This window comes from Ixodes scapularis, unplaced genomic scaffold (assembly GCF_016920785.2).
Source record: "Ixodes scapularis isolate PalLabHiFi unplaced genomic scaffold, ASM1692078v2 PGA_scaffold2__306_contigs__length_199485367, whole genome shotgun sequence".
Lineage (NCBI taxonomy): Eukaryota > Metazoa > Arthropoda > Arachnida > Ixodida > Ixodidae > Ixodes > Ixodes scapularis.
In genome coordinates, this window is record NW_024609857.1 from 56,457,901 (window position 1) to 56,469,763 (window position 11,863).

An 11,863-nucleotide genomic window follows, 5' to 3' on the forward strand; every position below is an offset into this window, starting at 1 on the left:
GCGTATTACAGGTTTGAAAAGTGCACACGCTCTGTTAGCTCTTGCCGCGGGTACATAGCTTTGACAAACGGATGCTGTTTTACTGTAAAGTATTTTTATTGTAGATCTATTTCCATATGCACTGGCGAAATTCCCACGGAAAAAAGTCGTGTCCACCCTGGCACAGACATCCAAACACCCTGCCTTCCACACATCCAGATCGCTGTCTTGTGGAAGAACAATGCACCCGGGAAAAACGTTAATTACGTAGTTCGTTTCGTGGTCCCGTTTGTTTGAAAGCACTGGTCCAGTGACTGTGCCAGCTGGCCAGTTCTCGCCGCGCAATGCCAGGATGTATACCCCCAGTGACAAAAATTAATTGCAAACTGTCTGGCGATGAAACACTAAAACTTTATATTGCAAAAAAAAAAAAAAAACTATGTAGCATTTTGACACGCACTAGTCTCCAAAACGGATGTGAGAAGAAGACGCCGTTCTCTTCGTAATTTAGTTTACTTTTAGGACACACACTTCTTTTGCCCCTGGTGTAACCGGTAGACGTGTCATTCTTGACCGCGTATCGTCCAGGGTTATCATATCATGTAGTACCGGCAGGTCACAATGTTCGAAATACGAAACAAAGTAGTCACTAGTTGTTTAGGCAGCAGGAATCTAGTCTGCCAGAACGTGACGAAGTGTTGTCCACCATATGTGAGAAATTTAGCCAGTGCATAACTACGGCTAGCCTGGGGATTTTAACGTGCATCGCGGACTTGTGATAAACGAACGCACGCCGGTACAAAGCTCATCTGGATTGAAACGGGCAGAAGGGATCGTCAGATTTTCATTATGCACTAAAAGTGCCAAAAACAGGGTGAGAGTAAGGACGGCGACAAGACAAGTCGCACTCGCAATTGAAATTCGATTGAATAAACACTGGCAAAAAAACCGGTTACAAAAAAAAAAAAAAAAATCACACACGACATTTTATACCTTTTGTTTGCTCTAAATATGAACGTTCACTTTCAATCAGGGCAAAAAAAAAGAAGAAAGGCTTACTTGAACACTTATCAGCACACCTTGTTTCGATGAAATATACGGTTCACGAATTTCCCTGGTTAACTTTATTTCCCGCTGTGTTGTCTCTTGGACCCCACAGGATATTTTAGTGCCATACAGAACGCTAGTTTTACGATTTAAAGGGACACTGACAGGATATTTACGCTCACCGAAGTTTTTATTTGTACATGACAGATGAGAGCCGAACTACCCGGAACAGAATTTGCGGCTCGATTTTCGGTTTCTTTCCGCCTGAAAAGCGCCGATTGAGAACTGGCCGGTTTGAGTCGCACTCACTCTCTTCTCCGTGATCACGGGCCGTTTTCTAAGGTTTAGACACAACCACCAACTTTAATCAAAGTCGTGGGTCATTGAAGGCACACAGTCAATATCAACAACAGGAAAAAGATGAAACACATTTTTTTCTGGCTTCTAGAAAACTGCAAATAAGTTGATTGAAAAAACAAAAAAAGTTGAACAGAGGACAAGAAGCATTCTGTGCGTTCACTGTGTAATTCTCAACATGGCGTCGTATCGCGTACCGTGGGACTCGCGGGCTGGACGGCGATGGCGGCGGACGACGGGCGTGGGATCTTTCTACTCCAGAACTGCCGTTCGCGGTACCGGCGAATTAAAGATGTCTTCCTTCAAAAGAGAACAGGCCCGACCACCAAGCCGATTCGCACGAAGACGTTGCCGAGTCGTCGCCCCTTCTCGTGACTGAAGACATCGCTCGGGCACTTGTCCCCTATTGGGATCGTGTACAACGATTTGTCAAAACGACTGTTGAAAACTGCAGAGTAGCCCAGTGAGCATTAAGAAAAGAAAATCGAAGTAGCTCTGTGGAAAGGTGTCCGCTTCACACGCAGTGGACCCAGGTTCAGTCCAGAGCGTGGGCAGACTGTTTTTTTTTTTTATTATTATTAATATTTCGCGACATTACATCCTTTTTTTTTTTTAATTATCACTGAAAAAAAAATGTAGCGGACGAAAGATCGCTTGACTCAATGGTATGGGATTCCATTTTCGAAACCTGCGAACTCAATATAGTCACTTTCCACAAGATGCAGGGAGCATATAAATGGGGTAGCGTCCGCTTACCGAGCTGCCCCTAAATGTTCTGCCGGAATTGCAGCCGCCATTGGTCCCGATCCCGTTGATCTTTCGGATACTTGTACAGACTCTGCCGTACAATGCCACTTTTGGATGCAGAACCTGTGAGCCAGCTCTTCACGCAACGTCTTGGGGGCCTTCTTTTCGGAGCCGATCCCGGGCGTTCACCCCTGGCCACTCGCTACACATTTCCAACTCTTCAATGTACAAAACAACTCATCTTGAAGTGCAGAACAGCGAGCGGGACAAACATAGCTGCAAAGCAATCGCACGGCAAACGGTACCCGCAACGTTGTAATGCCGTCCGCTGCGGGCGTAAAAAAAAAAAAAAAAAAAAAAGATAAAGCGCGGTTGCGTGTAGACACGTAGCTGCAGGTTTCGGTTTCGGTTTTGAGCAGCTGTGTTTCTAGGCTTTATTAAAAATATACGTGACTCCGTAGCAAAATATTAATTGGGTAGTCTTGTGACACCATATGTAAATCGCGTGGCAAATATTAAGAAATAAAAAATGTTTGGGGGGGGGGGGGGTTCATTTCTTCCATACTCTGTTCACCATTCAGCTGCGACTAGAAGCTCCACCTTCAGCTTGTGGAGATCTGGCTGCCCTCCCCCGCGCTAAAGTGAACTAGAGGAGGGGTAGTGAGGTCAGAGCGCGCTGACGGCGGCCGCACTTCGTGTCGACGGCACGAGAGGGCGTCGCGAATGCATGGGCTGGATGAAGCGGGTGGCCAGGGCGGCTCGCATTGCATTTGCTGCGCGACTAAACACTCTTTGTTGGAGCGTTTCGGCTCGAAATGTTTTCCGTTTTAGGTCCGAACCCCATAAAAGAAATACGCGACACAGAATTGACGCAATTAGTCTGGCCGTGTTCGCTTTAATGCGCGGGGTACGAAGCGGAAATGCGCGACGTGGAAGGCGAACACCGTCAGTTCAATTTCCCGGGCGGCGTTTCAAAACCAAAATGTTCGTGCAATTTTTTTTTCTTTTTTTTTTTTAAAGGCGGGTGGGTTTTTGCGGGTCTCTCATTAGAAACAAGGTGAAGCTATTTAATGGTCAAGGAGTCCTTCACTCGCGCGCATAAATGGCTAGATGTAATATTGAGACAGGATCATATTGATGTTTCCTAGACATTTAAACAATCACGGCTCAAGCCTCAAAATGGCATGCAATCGTTAACAGGGCATTCCTTTTATACCTAGTATTGAAACCGTGCATAGCTAGCCCCACGGTTTAATCTCCTTTCTTGATTCACCATCATGTGTCTCTTTAAGCCAATTTCAAAGAAACCTGTTGGGTAAATACTACTGGACAAAAGAAATTCGTGTGACAGCAAATCCTGTTATTTATACATGAGTACACTTTTTATTGGTTAAACTCAGCAAAAACGTAATACTGTAAACGACGTATTTTTCGCGGGCTCAATATTTCGCGATTTAGGTCGAAGCTGAAGTTTCGAAATAATTCGCGGGTTCTAATTTTCGCGACGCGGTGGGTTCTTACTATAGGTTCCAATGTGTTTACATTTTACCAGAATTGTCCGCAGGACCTATTTTTCGTCGGCACCGCACCTCCACAGAGACGATAGGAGTCAACGTCTCGGAGAACCTCCGCTTCCTCGCAGCTGACGACGCGTCCTCCTTCAGCCATGCGGCCACAAAGATGAACAGCGTATACTACACCAGGCATGCTGTCTCGTGAAAAAATCACTACTCTCTCGGATAAAGCTTCATTGTCACACATTTTAAGTTTGCAATACACGAAACCATTGAGGCTCGGAACTCGGTGACGGCTCCAGTACTCGGAGGGGACACGCAGCGTGGAGTATTCTTCGGGCATACAGGCTTCATCAAACGCCCCGGTATCGGCTGCAGCCGGTGTGGTGCTGTCAGTGCTGCTGCAGGCAGTTGGAGAGGCAATGTGTGGCCTTTTTTTACCGTCAACTGAGGAAGCATCGGCGTTTTTTCGCTTTCTCGTGGGCCTTGGCTGCGACGCTTTCTTTGATCGGTAGCTCGGAGCATTCGGATGCATTGTCGGTACAACGCCCGGCAAGTGCTGCGGCTTTCCACGCGGAATGCGCACCTCTTCATCTTTTATAATGTAAACGATTACTCGTAATAAACGATCGATCGAAATGAAGCTCACACACCGAACACGTTTCGTCCAGGAGCTTATCCTTGCGATGCAAGTTCCGTTCCCAAACGTTTCCTTGCTCTTCCTCCTAAGGCACTGAGAACAGCTACGGCTGCTCACCTTTCCGCCAGCTGATAGCCCCTCTGGCACCCCGGAGCGAAGCAGTGGCGTTGTCGACGTCGATTCGGCATGGCACTTCAATGACCACACGGGGTAAAGAGCGGTTCAGAATGGGGGCCACTTCGAGCTGCCAAAAACGCAAGCCAACTGTCCTCGGCCAGGGCCTTCGGAACGCTCGGAAGCGGTCGGATCCTGCAGCCACTACGTCCGCAGCGCCACCGCGTACATCCGGGACCTTTGCACACGCGCCGTTACACAGCAATGCATGGCGCGCCTCGGCGCCTGATCTCACTACCCCTCCTCTAGTTCACTTTACACGCGCCGAACCTCCGGACCCCAATTTCCGGCAACTCGCACTCGGTGCCTCCGACATGCGTCATGCCTCGGGGGACCGGCCATGGCCTCGCGCAGCACAAGGTCCGGCTGGACCACTCCCCTAAGCCGTCTGACATCACGGGACTGGCTTCCCAGAAGAAAGGACCCAAGGCTTGAAAAGGGGAAGCCGGACAAAAGAAGGCCTCTCTTGGACGGCAGCGCTCTCGAACGGTGGACACGGAGACAGCGTGCAGCGGTGACAGGAGACGAAGACGCTGGCGCGAGATTTGGCGGGAGACGGACGCAGGCGCGGGGAAAGTGCGGGCACTACGTCGAGCGGCGGACTCGACAAACGGACCGGACAGCGACCCTGGACGACGACGTCCCCATGACGCGGTGTGGACGACCACCGCTGGGACTCGGAGAAGCTGCTGTGGCAGCGGACTCTCCCCCGGCCTCGCTGATGACCGTCCCCCGATCCCGAAACCCCCCAAGGCAATGAGTGAGTCAATAGACCCTTTTGCCGAGAGCGAAGTATTGTAGTTTCATATTCATCCGGAGACAGGGTCTGTGGGAATCGGAGCTAGAAGATGCCCGCAAGCTCAACCTCGCTGGCTTCCGCAGTGCTTTGGTTGCACGTTCCTGAGCGTTCACAATTGTGTTAGCAAAGGCAGAAAGCTCGCGCTGAAGGCGGAGCGACTTCGCCCCCCCCCCCCCCCCCCCCCCCAACTCTCTCGCGAATAGTTCCAACGCTTCTGCTTCTATGCCACAGAAGGTTGTCCCCAAGCAATCGCCGGCTACGTGAGCGAACAGAGGTGCCACTGTGGTTGTACTGACGATAAGACACTAAAGTCACAACAAGTGCCACTAAATAAGCTGCTCATTTAGTGGCTCTAGTCACAACCATTGAGAAGGAACATTCTGCTGTCACGGGTATAGAACCAGATATTGCTGCCACAGAAGCATCACGCCTGGTCGGAACAACCAGCGCTTTAATTTCACCGTCAAAATCACGAATGGCCGTGCGCGCTTTTCCTCCACGACTTCTCGAACAAACAAATCACGCTGCAGATATAATCCCGTGCACTGTGAATTGTGCTTTGCATAAAACATAAATGCATAAAATGAGACTGCAGCTTGCATGCCTCGTGCAGAAACGCAGAATGCAAACGTCTACTAGAAGCGTTTTAAAGTCGTCACTCTACAGAACACGTGCCCAAGAAGGCATTGTTAAAATTTATTTGATTGAGTGCCAAATATATCGTTCTATGTGTCTTTTACATTTAAGTGCGAGCGTGGCAGAAGCCGCAAGAGCGAGCTCCGTGCTTTCATCGTTCCTGCCAAGCAGGCGTTCTTGTGCAGTGCCACCATCGTTCAAGGCAGCTTGCTCGCACTTTTAGCTTCGGCTTCGCTCGCACTAAAGCGAAAACAAGCTATGATGAAGTGCTTCTGGCAGCTGTCATCTATTAGCCGAGAGTTGTTTTGGTAGCGCCCTCCTATGGTGTCCTCTCGTGACGTCACTACCCTGCGAACAACAAGTTCGATGGGGTTGTAATTAGCATCGTGGAAGCTCGAAATCATTTTGCTCTCAAAGCAACACTGCCAACACCGTCACGATTAAAGTTCTTACATTCCTCTTATTTCCGTCGATGGAAAATCTTTTGCTGACGTCATAGTCAGCATTCGGCCAATCGTTGCGGGCCGACGAGAGCAACGCTTTTGAGGCAAGTTCCCACAGCACCGCCTACGTAAGCTGCGGAAGCTTACGCCTGGTTACGTCGAAAGTCACCGGGACATCTGTGCTTCCTACGGAGCGTGAAAACCAACTAAAAAAGTAGCCTTGCACGCGACATTCGAGGAACGGATGTTTCGGAGAGTAACGTTGCTTGGAACCGTGGTTGGAACTAAAGCCCCTTCATGTTTCAAAAGTAGCGCAAAGTTTGTCGACGCACGAGGCACGTGCAGCCCTTGGGAAGATCATGGCGGCAGAGCGCAGCACTGAGCTAGATTTCAGACGCCTTGAATTTCCCAGAAGTGGCGCGCGGCGCGTGCCTCGAGCGTTTCTAAAACAATGATTGGCGCCACTTTTCCCTGGATAGAGGGGCTTTAGTTGGAACTGGTTGGAACGTTGCATGAATAAACCAATAAACTCGAGAGCGAAACTTCGCGCGCTCGCATGCTTTCCGACAGAAAGCTCGTGCAGGCTCTCGAGCGCTCGAACAAAGGGTAGCAGAAAAGAACGTGAGAATCGAAGCCGTACTGTACATGTCTGTGGTGGCTAGCGTCTCAGTACACAGCACCGTGGTACTTACATAGACACGCTGCCTGACTTCGTGCTTTGTCGATCTCTGCGATCTCCGCGTGGCCTGCCGCCTGACGTTGCCGCTTGCAACTTCAGTAAGTGCATTTACGCTTTCTTGGCATTGAATGTGCCCGTTCTTAAAGGGGCCGTGAAACGATATGGGTATGAAATGTTTTTCGCTTTACACTGGCTTGCTCGTTGGGTGCGGCCAAGCATTCGCACCCAACGAGAAGCCTATTTGTCCCGGTGTGACTCGACGAACATTCGGGTACTGGCTCGTGTCCAATCTCTGCAATGACGGGAATAACCGAACCCTAACAGCACATGCAACTCAGAAAGTGCTCTGTGGTTTGCCAACACCAACGCGGCGCAATGATGGATATTAGCGGCAAATAGTCGGTAGAGTTTAGGGGGGAACTCTGCTGCTCGTTTTTTTTTACGATTTTTATTTTCTGCGGCTGACATTGCGTGGAGGGAAAAAACTGATGTGTGATTTGTAGGCTAGGAATGTAAAAAAATAATTCTAAGCGAAATTTGCTGAAAATACTAGGCCCGTCACACCGCCCCTCGGAACACAAAAGGCCTCGCGAATCTGTTGCGTTTTCAGACACCACAGTCAAAAAGCTCGTGTTTAAAGAAATGCTTTTTTAAACGTACGTTAAGGTAAGGTGTTAATCAGCGTTCGAAGCAGCATGAAATTCGAATGCGTTTTCGAAGCGTGCTTTTACGTTTCATCCTTGCTCTTGAGTAATGCACTGCGCTACAACGCTATCAAATGTGCACGCATATAGCTCCTATCAATACTATGTTTTGATAGGAGCTCTGACGAAACATTCTTGTTTTTATTGTTTTCACAGAATGAAAATGGCAGGGCCAACGCTCTTAGATCTATCAGTTGACGTGCTTCACGGAAGAGCGTCGTTCGAAAACAGTTATTTTATATTGCCTGCACACGAGCAAGCACGGCCGGATAGCGTTCATATAGGCCTGCAGCTCTCAAGTTTTGAGCAGCGACTAAAATCGAATACCTTTAGGTCTCGTTTCCATTGCGCCTTCTTACGCTCCCTCGCGTTGCTGAAAAGCTATATGAGAAGAATCACGAATAAAACAGCTGAAAGGAATGCGTTCTTGGTCATTCAACAAAACGCAAGGGCCACGAGTTATAAAATTTGTGTTTATTTTATTTTGTTTTATTTGACTGGCATGAGCAGACGCTGACAGCCGCCAGCATTCGAACGTGGCTCGTGCATAATAGAACGCTACAGCGCCGCCCTTACACCCTTAAAGTGTTCCACCTATATACTAAGCGTAAGGATATGACACGTTTCCTTATACATAATTTTATGAATAGAGGGTGTTTTCGATAGACGTGCTACGCATAGTATGTGTTAGACAAATGCGCATTTCCTTACGCGTATATTTATGCGTAAAGAGTTATTTATAAATATCTGTAAACACTCACAAAAAAAAAAAGAAAAAAACAATCTATGGCAACAGTAAGACGACGAGGGTAACGCCGAGCGTTCCGGTCGCTCTTTTATTGCTTTTTATTCGTTCTGCTCTTTTTTATCTTCGTTGGATCGTCATCTTTCAACCATCTCGCAGATTGCTTTTGCGCCGGACACTTAAAAAAAAAAGTACTCCTTTAAACACATGAACAGTTATTTCAATTTTAGAGCATTGGTAAATGCTCGACTGCTGGTTTCTTTTGATTGTGATGATGCCATTTACACGCCTATTACGTTAGGAAGCTTAAAGGCTGGTTTACACAGTTACGTTACGTTACGTTACGTTACGAAAAGTCACGGGAAATCAGCGCTAATGTTTCGGGGACGACGAGCTAGGACGGCGAGTTAAGGTGGCAACCAAAGACATAAGGCTCGTCGTAACGTAACGTAAGGAGTAGAGCTCGATTCAACATTTCCCACTGCACCGTTTTCTTACGTTACTTCTAAGCCACCGAAACATTCGTGTCTCGAATGTCGTGTGCCAGGCTATCTCCTTGAGTTGGTAGCTACGCCTAATACGAAGCACAGATTTTCCGGTGACTTTTTGTAGCGTAACATAACGTAATGTAACGTTAGAAAACGGGTCTGTGTGAACCAGCCTTAACGCCATTTTGAATGGTAAGATTGAAGTCATATTTGATAGGAAGACATGCAGCGTTGTCGCCATGAGTTTTAAAAGATATAAACTTCGTTTATATGAAAAGTATATTCTTAAAAAAATAAGATTAACAGAGCTCATTGTTAACACTTGACTCATAGTCATAATATACCGGGTGTCCCCCCCCCCCCCCCCCCCCAAATAGAGGCCAGGCTCTTCAAATCGACCGCAAAGTTCGGTTTCTTAACCTATCGCACTACGATTCTGTGCAGCGCTGCCCAAATATGGTGCATTTGTTTGGTAAAATTTTCAAAGAGGGAACTTACCTCAGGAAAAAGTAAAAAAAAAAGAAAGCTGTTTACAACTCCCTGTGACGCTGAATTAGAGCGCAGCTCTTGAGGAGGAATAGGGATGGGTACTGGGGGAGGGTATACCCCTCCTTCCTCCTCCTCCTCTCGTGATCCTGCCTGTTACTACTCCTCCCCTCCTCCTCCTCCTCCCCTCATCCTTCAACCTCCTCCCCTCGTCTCCTCCTCCTCCCTCCCCCTCCACCGCCCTCCTACTCCTGTCCTCTTTGGGAGGGGTCACGTGACCTGAGGGGCCACGTGACATGAGAGGGTCACGTGACCTTGGGGGGGGAGGGGGGTCACGTGACCTTTCGGTTACGCCAACGGCGACGGCGACGCCGCTCAAGCCGGAAACGGGCTCCTAAGAGCTGCGCTCTAAAAAAGAAAAAGGCTTAACTCCTATGGAAATGCAGCGAAGTCCCCGTTCTTCAAACAATAGGGAACCCTATTGTTTGAAGATTGGTGACTTCGCTGCATTACAACCAGAATCACGCGCACTCTACATCAATTTATTTACACAACACTAGCATTCTGCAAGCAGTAAAACAAAATTCAAAGTGAATACATGACGCCATTTAACGCACCGTGCTTAAAACAAAGCACACACACATAACGTTGTAGGTCTAGCAGTTCCGAACGAAAATTACTGTACATTTGAATGAAACTGAAACGGCGCGGAAACATAAATACGTATTCTTGTTGCACGTCTCAATGAGAGCGAAATGTCGACATGTCTGGAAGCATCTCTCAAACTGTTGTCCGTGTTTTACAAAAAGAAAAAGTTGGCAAAGTTTTAACAATTGTCTACAGGCGAAGGGTAGTTAATGTTATTTTTTATGTAATGCACTGCCAGGAGCAGCATGAGAGCTTCGGATTCTGTACAGTCGTTCGAGAGAGCAACGACTTGTGGATTTATTCCGACGTAGTAGGTGCTATTTTTTTTTTTCTTGACCCATACATATCTTTGGTCTAGGGCACCGAATTGACCCTTGAGGCAGGTCTTCCAGCATCTGTTCAAAGATCCGTACGATCGATTTATCCGTAAAGTGACTGTTGCGCTATAGCGCGCTTCCAAGAAACGGCTTTGGACTTCGGGTAATCTGTGTTCCGCCATGTTGATAAACAGCCCCCCGTATTCGTATACCACCTTTACCATTCATTTGAATGAAGACGCTTAGTTATTGACGTTGTTTGTGGTGTGATTAATCCCGCTTCGCTCCTGAGGTTGTGGCTTACTGGAAGTTTATTTGCACTTGCACTGGGCCAGCTGCCACATAAGTGACTTGGATGACCCGGAATTACCTTGGAAGCATTTAAATATCACTTGGTATAACTAATGAGTAGAAAAATTATTGTTAATATTGCCAACTCAAGGTTTAGGAGCGTGTTTACCATTTCGTTTTACTCGAGTTTATATAAATCATGGGAGAAACGTGAAATCCAGACCTTGCGCAATATCGGTGCATCAGGCCTTCTGCAGAACACTTCATACGATTTCTATTTTTAAACAAACAAAAAAAAAAGTCCTAAAAATAATAAATGCACATAAGCGACTTTGGCCGGGGAAAATACATTAGTTCCCTCCGCCTCTTAAAACAGCTGCGTATTGTATTAAATTAAAATATTACCTAATTCCCTCAACCGCGCAAAAAATGTAAAATCTTACCTCACGTTCATTTTTCACTTGATGGAATTATACCGCAGCACTTAAAAAAGCCACGAATGTGAGGCTCTGTAACATGGGAACTCGCATATGAAGCATGTGCTACACAGGTGGAAGCCCGCTACGAAGGCACCTTCCCGCAGGGCATTCTGTGTATCCAAAAGCGTCTCCACACGTTAGATAGGCCCCGCGTGAACAGTTGGCGAGAAGGCACGAATCCCGACTTGAGCCGGCAAGATTACGGTTGGTTAAGCCGGGTTTCATCTTTTGCTGCGTGACAGTTTCTAAAGAAAAAAAAAAGAAAAAAAAGAGCCATTCTTTATGAGGACACACGCGCCGATGCCAACATTATTAAAGGGGACATTTTCGAGCACTTCCAAGTTACCAAGACTTATGTGCACTGTCTTGTTCATCGCCGGACCTTTGCCGAATTCAACAGGCCTGCGGACGTGAACAGATTCGTGCTGAGATAGCAGTGCGCCCAGTGTTCTAAAACTTCGTTTTTGTATATCACCCATGTTATGACAAATAACAAAAAAGTGAAGCTGAATAAAGAAATTTTATTATTTATAATGTTTTAGGTATAACCTTAGCCGTTATACATAAATGCGACATTGTTATCGACAGCCCGTATTTTGGCTTGTTGGTACACGAGTCAGGCTGGTATCTCTCGGCGTGCTTTGTTTTCTTTTAAATCGTGCTCGTCATCTTGGACATTCGCAACTGTCA